Raw genomic sequence first — 9194 nt, 5'->3', positions numbered from 1 at the left:
ATATTTGCAAAACACTTGCTTCCTAAGGCCAGCCAGCCGTAGGAAAGTCCATGAGAATCTTATCTCCAATTAACTACCAACAAAGTTGGAGGTGGAGATGTGGCTCAATTGGAAGAACAATAGCCTTGAGCAAAGAAAGCACAGGGACTGCACCCAGGCCCTGAATTTAAACCCCAGAACACACACACACACACACACACACACACACACACACACACACACACACACACACACACACACACGGAAGAAGAAAAGAAATTTTGTCCAAAGTATACAAAGAACTCAACACTTAACAGAAAGAAATCAAACAACTACATTAAAATGAGCAAAAGAGGGGCTGGGAAGGTGGCTCAGTGGTAGAGCGCTTGCCTTACATGCGTGAAGCCCTGGGTTCAATTCCTCAGCACCACATAAGCAGAAAGAAAAAAGCTGGAAGTGGTGCTGTGGCTCAAGTGGTAGAGCGCTAGCCTTGAGCTAAAGAGCTGAGAGACAGTTCCCAGGCCCAGAGTTCAGGCCCCACGACCAGATTCCCTGCCCCCCCCCCAAAAAAAAGGGCAAAAGATAGGAACAGACATTGTACCAAATGTATACATACAGTAGACATGCGTGTGAAAAGATGATCAATATTGGGCTAGGTTCGGTGGCTTATGCCTGAAATCTCAGCTACTTGGGATTATATAAAAGGATCATGGTTCAAGACCAGCCCACTTAAAAGGTTAGCAAGACTCTCACCTAAACAAGTAATCTGAGTGTGGTGATGCACACCTCTGATCCTCAGGAGGCTGCACATAGGAGGATCTTAGTAGTAGTGGATATGTGACAGTATGAATCTGTCAGAATCTATAGAAATTATGTCACAAAAAGTGAACCTTAAACCAGGCACTGGTGGTCCACACCTATAATCCTAGCTATTCAGGAAGCTGAGATCTGAGGATCATGGTTCAAAGCCAGCCTGGACAGGAAAGTCCATGAGACTCTTTGGGTTTTTGTTTTTTGTTTTTGCTTGTTTTTTGTCGGTTGTGGGGCTTGAACTCTGGGCCTAGACACTGTCCCCGAGCTCTTCAACTCAAGGTAGCACTCTACCACTTGAGCCCCAGCACCACTTGTGAGACTCTAATCTCCAATACTCTTATCTCCAATAAGCCACCAGAAAACCGGAAGTGGCCCTGTGGCTCAAGTGGTAGAGCCCTTGCTTTGAGCTGAAGAGTTGAGGGTCAGTGCCCAGGCCCAGAGTTCAAGCCCCACTACAGACTAAAAAAAAGAAAAAACAGGTGGCCAGGCGCCGGTAGCTCACACCTGTAATCCTAGTTATTCAGGAGGCTGAGATCTAAGGATCTTGGTCAAAGCCAGCCCAGGCAGGAAAGTCCGTGAGACTCTTATCTCCAATAAACCACTCAGAAAACCGGAAGTGGTGCAGTGGCTCAAGTGGTAGATCCCTAGCCTTGAACTGAAGAGCTGAAGGACAGCCTTCAGGCCCAGAGTTCAAGCCCCATGACCGACAAAAAAAAAAGTGAACAGGGCCAGGCACTGGTGTCTCACGCCTATAATCCTAGCTGCTCAGGAGGCTGAGATCTGAGGATCACCGTTCAAAGCCAGCCCGGGCAGGAGAGACCCTGAGACTCCTATCTCCAATAAACCACCAGAAAACCGGAAGTGGCGCTGTAGCTCAAGTGGTAGAGCGCTCGCCTTGAGCTGAAGAGCTGAAGGACAGCGCCCAGGCCCAGAGTTCAAGCCCCATGACCGACAAAAAAAAAAAAAGTGAACGGGGCTAGGAAGGTAGCTCAGTGGTAGAGTGCTTGCCTTGCATGCCTGAGGCCCTGGGCTCGATTCCTCAGCACCACATAAGAAAAAAGCCGGAAGTGGCGCTGTGGCTCAAGTGGTAGAGTGCTAGCCTTGAGCTGAAGAGCTGAGGGACAGCGCCCAGGCCCAGAGTTCAGGCCCCACAACCGGACCCAAAAAAAAAAAGTGAACGTTTGGTGAGTTCAGTGACTACACTTGTAGCCCCAGCATACCTAGGAGGCAGAACCTTGTAAACCACAGACTTTGGTATTACTGCTGGCTCACTGTAGCCAGTATTGATTCATTTAACCTAAGATGCTAATGATAAGGGGAACAGTGTGAAGAGGGAAGAATGCTATGCTCTCTGACCAATAACTGCAACTGGCACTAGAAGAGGAATATTTCTTTAATGCCAATATTGGGACTTAAACTCAGGGCCTCTCACTTAGCTTTTTCCCTCAAGGAATCACCAGTCCTGGAGCTTAAACTCAGGGCCTGGGTGTTGTATCTAAGCTTTGTTGCTCAAAGCTGGTGCTCTACCACTTGAGCCACAGCTCCACTTCCAGGGTGTGGGGGGGGGGCAGTTAATTGGAGATGAGTCTCATGGACTTTCCTGTCCACATTGGCTTTGAACCTTGATACTGAGATCTCAGCCTCTTGAGTAGCTAAGATTACAGGTTTGAAATATAAGCACTTCCACACTTTAGCTATTTTTCAGATAGGATTTCAAGCATATCTGCCAGGGCTAAAGGCTGTGCTACCTCAATCGCTGTGTCTTCCTGAATGCCACAAAAAGGTTACTCATATTTCCCTTCTTTTTTCTAATTCACTCAGGGACACTCAATCTTGCAATTTTCTCCCTCCTTCCCTTCTTCCATTTTCCCCTCCCTCTCCCTTTCTCTCTCTCTTCCCTCCCTTTCCCCCTCTTTCTGGTACCAGTAATGGGGTTTGAACTCAATGCCTCAGGACTCTCACTCTGCATGTTTGCTCATGGCTGAGGCACTGCCACTTAAGTCAAACCTCCAGTCCAGCTTTTTGCCAGTTATTTTGGAAATAGGGTCTCACAGACTGTTCCACTCCGGGCCAGCTTTAAGCCAGGATCCTTTGGATCTCAACCTCTTGAGTAACTAGGATTACAGGCGTGAGCCACTGGATCCCAGTGTGATTTTTTTTTTTTAATCTTTCAGATTGGGCATCATGATAAATTCCTGTAATCATAGCATTTAGAAACCAAAGGGAAGAGGATTGGAAGTTTGGGGCCAGCCTAGAATAGATCACATACACACACACACACACACACACACACACACACACACACACACACACACACACACACACACACACACATACCACCCAACGCGTGCATGCATACACAGGCAAGCAATTAAGGAAGCAAGAGAGAGGCTGGATGCCAGTGGCTCACACCTGTAATCCTAGTTACTCAGGAGGCTGAGATCTGAAGATTTTAGCTCAAAGCCAGCCCAGGAAGGAAAGACTTTTACCTCCAACTCACCACCAAAAAGCCAGAAGTAAGACTGTGTCTCAAGTGGTAGAGCATTAGCCTTGATAGAAAACAGCTCAGGAACAGCACCCAGGCCCTGAGTTCAAGCCCCGGACAGGCACAATTTTTGTTTTTTTGGTCTGGTCGTGGGGACTGGACTCTGGGCCTGGGCGCTGTCCCTCAGCTTTTCAGCTCAAGGCTAGCGCTCTACCACTTGAGCCATAGCGCCACTTCTGGCTTTTTTCTTTTTGCTTATGTGGTGCTGAGGAATCGAACCCAGGGCCTCAGGCATGCAAGGCAAGCGCTCTACCACTGAGCCACCTTCCCAGCCCCAGGCACAAAATTTTTTTTCACCATGCACTACTTTCTTATCTTCCTCCCCTCTCTCTTATCTCATTACGAATCATGAATACTAAGAAGTGGTCTGGAAAGGCAATGTTGAGAGCAGGGGGTGGATGAAACTAGGTGAATAAAGCCAGAATCCTCTTTTGTGGACAAGAAGAGACAGAGTATTGGGCAAAGGTGGCAAGCTGGCCCCCTGGGCAGACCTCTTCCCTTCTCACTCTGTCTTGGTGAGATCATTCACCCTCATGTCTTCAATTCCCACCTCTTGAGAAAGATTGCCAAATTTCTACCCATAGCCCCAAACCACTGAGAGTTGCAGATCCGCAGACTAAATGCCTAGTCAACATTTCCCTGTGGAATCCAGTCAGATAGGATTACTTTCTGCTGTAACAGAGACGAAAATATAGTGTCCCAAATAAAAGAGTTTCTTTCTCTTGGATTTAAAATCTGGAAATCTCCAGCTTGGGACTGGCACGCAGATGCTGCTTCTGGGCCCAGCCTTCTTGCAAATCACTGATCTGCGATTGTTAGGTTGTGTCCTTCATCCTCACAGTCCAAAGTAGGGTTTAGTTCAATCCAGCCATCCCAGGGACATTCCAGAAAGCAGGATGGGACAAAGCAGGATGAAGAATGAAGGACAATGGGCACCCACCAGCTGTTGCAAGAAGGATGCTATTAGATGCTAGCATCTCCTGCTATACTTACTAACCAGAGTTAATGGTTACAGGAAGGGAGGCTGGTTGAGGGATACATTATTTTTTATATTGTATTGGCCTCAAACTCTTGATCTTCCTGCCTCAGTCTCTCAAGTATTAGGATTACAGGTATTTGCCACACTTGAGAGATGTTTGTTTCTGTGCCAGTACTGAGGCTTGAACTTGGAGCCTTGTGCTCTTGCTTGACTTTTGTTTTGTTTTGCTGACAACTAATGCTCTACCACTTGAGCCACAGCTCTCCTTCCGGCTTTGGGCTGGCTGATTGGAGATAATAGTCCCAAGGATTTTGTCTGCTTGGGCTGGCTGAAACCTTGATCCTCAGATCTTAGCTTCTTGAGAAGCTAGGATTTCTCCATTAAGAAAGTGAACATAAGTAGAGCGCTGGTGGCTCATGCCTGTATTCCTAGCTATTCAGGAGGCTGAGATCTGAGGATCATGGTTCAAAGCCAGCCCGGGCAAGAAAGTCCATGAGACTCTTATCACCAATTAACCACCAGAAAACCAGAAGTGGTGCTGTGGTTCAAGTGGTAGAACACTAGCCTTGAGCTGAAGAGCTGAGGGACAGCACCCAGGCCCAGAGGTCAAGACCCATAACCGACAAAAAAAAAGAAAGAGAGAAAGAATGAACGAACATGAACATAGCCAGGCACTAGTGGCTTACGCCTGTAATCCTAGCTACTCAGGAGGAGGAGATCTGAGGATTGTGGGTCAAAGCCAGCCCAGGGAGGAGACTTTTTTTTTTGCCAGTCCTGGGGCTTGAACTTGGGGCCTGGGCACTGTCTCTGAGCTTCTTTTGCTCAAGGCTGGCACTCCACCACTTGAGCCACAGCACCACTTCAGCTTTTTCTGTTTGTGGTGCTGAGGAATCAAACCCAGGGCTTCATGCATGCTGCAAGCACTCTACCACTAAGCCACATTCCCAGACCCCAGGAGACTCTTATCTCCAATTAACCACCAGTGGAGCTGTGGCCCAAAGGAGTTGAGCACTAGCCTTGAGTGCAAAAGCTCAGGGACAGTGCTCAAGCCCTGAGTACAAGTCCCACAACCAACTACAACAACCAAAAAAAAAAATAAGGTTGGGGGAGTGAACCTAGATGCTGGAGTAGGGGAAACCACTATCTTCTACAGAGCAGCCCCACAATCTCCCATCCTTGGCAAGGATGAGGTGGAAATCTCACCTTACCCAGAATTTCCAGTTCCTTTAAGTTTGCTACTTTTGTGTCCCCTCTCCAGGGGCAATTCTGTGAGGCAGGAGCTAAGACGGGGAGATCTCACCCAAACTACATGAAACAATTGTATAATAAAGTGCCAACTCCCAGAGACCTGAAATCTCAAAGACTAAAGACCCCAGACAGAAGTCAGCCAAGTGGAGCATATGGGTTTGTAGGTTCCTGTGCCTAGATCTAGAACGGTCTTCGGGAAGATACAAAGGAGGCCGAGATCTTCAACCCATTGGCTGCCAGTGATGTTGAGTCCCATTGACTTCCAGTGGCTCCGCCCTTCCACTTCCGGTGCCCCGCCCACTTCTCCATGTGAGCCCTCCTTCAGGACTCAAATCTGGGATCAGCGCCTATAAGAAGGCTCCTCCATGTTCCCAGAAGAGCCCTAGGGCCACAATGAGAAAAGGAGCTACAATAGGGGATGTAAGAACAGAGTGTGGGAGGTGGGTACAATCCTGGTACATTGGATGCCATTTAGGACAGGGCACTGGAGAAATTCCTTAGAAAAATGGAACCTCATTTTTCTTAATCTTTCTTCTTTCTTTTTGGCAGTACGGGAATTTGAACTCAAGGTCTCACACTTTGGGCAGAAGCCATGCTTCCAGACCTTTTGCTTTATTTTTCAGATAGGGTCTAACATTATTACCATTCTAGCCTGAACTCACCTGATCTCTATGTCCTGAGTAGCTAGGATGACAGGTGTGAGCCACAGAACCCAGCACTCCCCTCCCTGTCTGTTTTTCTTTTTGTTGTTGTTGTTGTTCGTGGGGCTTGAACTCTGGGCCTGGGTGCTGTCCCTCAGCTCTTCAGCTCAAAGCTAGCATTCTACCACTTGAGCCACAGTGCCACTTCCAGTTTTCTGGTGAATAATTGGAGACCAGAGTTTCACAGACTTTCCTGCCCGGGCTGGCTTCAAACCATGATCCTCAGGTCTCAGCCTCCTGAGTTGCGAGGATTACGGGCATGTGCCACCAGTTCCCAGAACCCGTTTTTCTTTTTATGAAGCAGGAGGTACCAGCTTTAGACTGAGTAGTGCCAGTAGAAGCCACCATGGCTAGCCTGGAGCTTGAGCCATCATGCTCCTGCAGCAGTGGGGAGGGGCTAGATCTTCCAGGACCCCCATTTCCAATGAGGAAAACCATGCAGCCTGAGGCCTGAGGCTGTGGGCTATGGAGAGGAAATCCATCTGGGTGGGGGCAGGCAGAGTAATTCCTGGAAGGAAGCTCACACCTCAGGAATCTGGTAGAGGAACATGTTGAGATCTCTGTCCCAGAAGCTGCCCATGGCCCACCCCTAGCCCCATGTAGCCGGCTGACTGCCAGCTAGGAAACACGGTGCCTGAGCTAGGAGTTTGGAGGTATCATGCCTTCACCAGCCCCTGTCCTGTGGTGTGCGTGTGTGCATGTATTGAGGCTTAAATTCAGAACCTGGACTGCCCCTAGCTTTTTTTGCTCAAGGCTAGCACTCTACCACTTGAGCCACAGCACCACTTCCGGCTTTTTCTGCTTAGGTGGTAGGGAGAAATCGATCCCAGGGCTTCATGCCTGCTAGAAAAGCACTCTACCACTGAGCCACATACCCAGCCGACTTCCAACTTTTTGATAGTTAATTCAAGATGAGAATCTTGCCAGCACCAGTGGCTCATGCCTGTAACCCTAGCTACTCAGGAGGCTGTGATCTGAGGATTGCGGTTCAAAGCCAGACCGGGCAGGAAAGTCCATGAAACTCTGATCTCGAATAAAGCGCGAGAAAACTGGAAGTGGTGCTGTGGCTCAAGTGGCAGAGCATTCACCTTGAGCTGAAGAGCTGAGGGACAGTGCCCAGGCCCAGAGTTCAAGCCCCATGACCAAAAAACAAAATAAAACAAAAAACTCATGGGCTTCCTGCCCGCCTGACTTTAAACCATAATCTTCAGATGACAGCCTCCAGAGTGCGAGGGTTGTAGGCATGACACACTGGCACCAGCTCAGGGTGGCACCTTTAAATGACTCTCCAGTTGCATGCTAGAAATGGCTTATAAAAGCAGGTTGGAAACAAAGGTATCCCCTGAGAGAGGAAGACCAGGGCAGAGGCCTGGAGAAGGGAGGTCTGGCGTGGGAAGAGGTTGCTCTCTGAGAGGACACATTTAGAAGCCAATCCTGCTTCATGTTTCCCCCACCCAGGGAGGTACAGAAAGTCCATGAGGTCAGTGGATGGGCCCAAAATGACCTGAAGAGGAGCAAGAGAAACACACCAGGGCATAGTGAGGTGAAAGGTGGGAACTTTGCAAGATTCTTGTCCAGGCCCATGGGGTACAACTAAATTGAACTTCTATCATGCATCGAGGATTCCCTGAGATCATTTGCTGTCTTTCTTGGTGTTAGACTGGAAGTTGCCCAAGGGTGGGGCTTGTGACTCCAGCCTCAGTCTGAGGGAGCCTGAAGCAGGGTGGAGGAGCTGCAAAGCAGGGATCGCCCTCAAGTCTTCATTCTTGCTTGGCGCCTGTTGCTGTGGCCTTCGGGGATGAGCCAAAGGCTGGGGGCAGGGAGAGAAGCAAATGGATGGACAAACGTGGAAGGGAAAGAGATAAACAAGAAGCAGCCATGTGCACAAGGCCAGACTCTTTCCCCTGCCCATGTACTCACACTGCAATCCTCCCTGGCTTGGTCCAGTCTGAAATGAGCTTCAGGCCTGCCAGCCCCTGACCAAGGCCTCCTGACAGATTCACTGACAAGTGCAGACAAAAACACATATAGACAGAAAGACACAATAACACTCATAAATAATATACACAGACAGATACATACTTGGTGGGGGAGAGTGGAAAGGGCTGCCTGAACACCTTGCTGGCTTCCTGGCTAGATATTAAATGTCCAGAATTGTAGGTGCAAACCTCTCCTCTCTGATTTCATTAAGAAGGCCCTTCTGGGCTGGGCACTAGTGACTCATGCCTGGAATCCTAGCTACTCAGGAGGCTGAGATCTGAGGATCAAAGTTTGAAGCCAACCCCAGGCCAGAAATCCCTGTGAAAGACTTTACTTCCAATTAACTACAGAAATAAAGTTGTGGCTCAAGTGGTAGAGCACTAGCCTTGAGCATAAAAAGCTCAGGGACAGTACCCAGGCCCTGAGCTCAAGCTTTGGGGCTAGTACACAAAAGGGGGAGGGGGACCCTCTGGGATAGTGACCCTGAAATTAAGGACAGCAAGGACAGAGAGGAAGAGGGAAAGCAGTTCACGAGGGAACATGGCCGATGCAAAATAAGAGGGAGGAAGACAGCAGAACTGTCCCTCCCAGAAGTGCAGAGGCCTTGTCCATGTGGCTGGGGAGCAGTCACAGAACGGATGCAGTGGGCCACAAGAGCCTAGGTGAGGGGCGAGGCAGGCTGAGCCGGGGGAGTTAAGTCTTCACCCCACCAACCCCTTATTTGGAGGGCACCTCCTAGCGTCCCCAAGAGAGCCTGGCTGGGGACAAGAAAGCAACTGGTCCCATGGGACAAGAAGGCTGTGCGTCCCATATGAAAGAGGCAACTGCTTCTTACCGCGGTGGCAGGGTGAGTTCTGAGTGTTCCCTGGGGCCAAAGTGGGGTCCCCAGCTAGGCCCCTGGAAGCAGCCGATGGCTGGGCTGAGCCCCACGGTGGGCTGCGGGGGCGGG

The sequence above is a fragment of the Dipodomys spectabilis genome, unplaced genomic scaffold (assembly GCF_019054845.1).
Source record: "Dipodomys spectabilis isolate Male_0828 unplaced genomic scaffold, ASM1905484v1 ptg000175l, whole genome shotgun sequence".
NCBI lineage: Eukaryota > Metazoa > Chordata > Mammalia > Rodentia > Heteromyidae > Dipodomys > Dipodomys spectabilis.
This window is presented reverse-complemented; position numbering follows the sequence as displayed.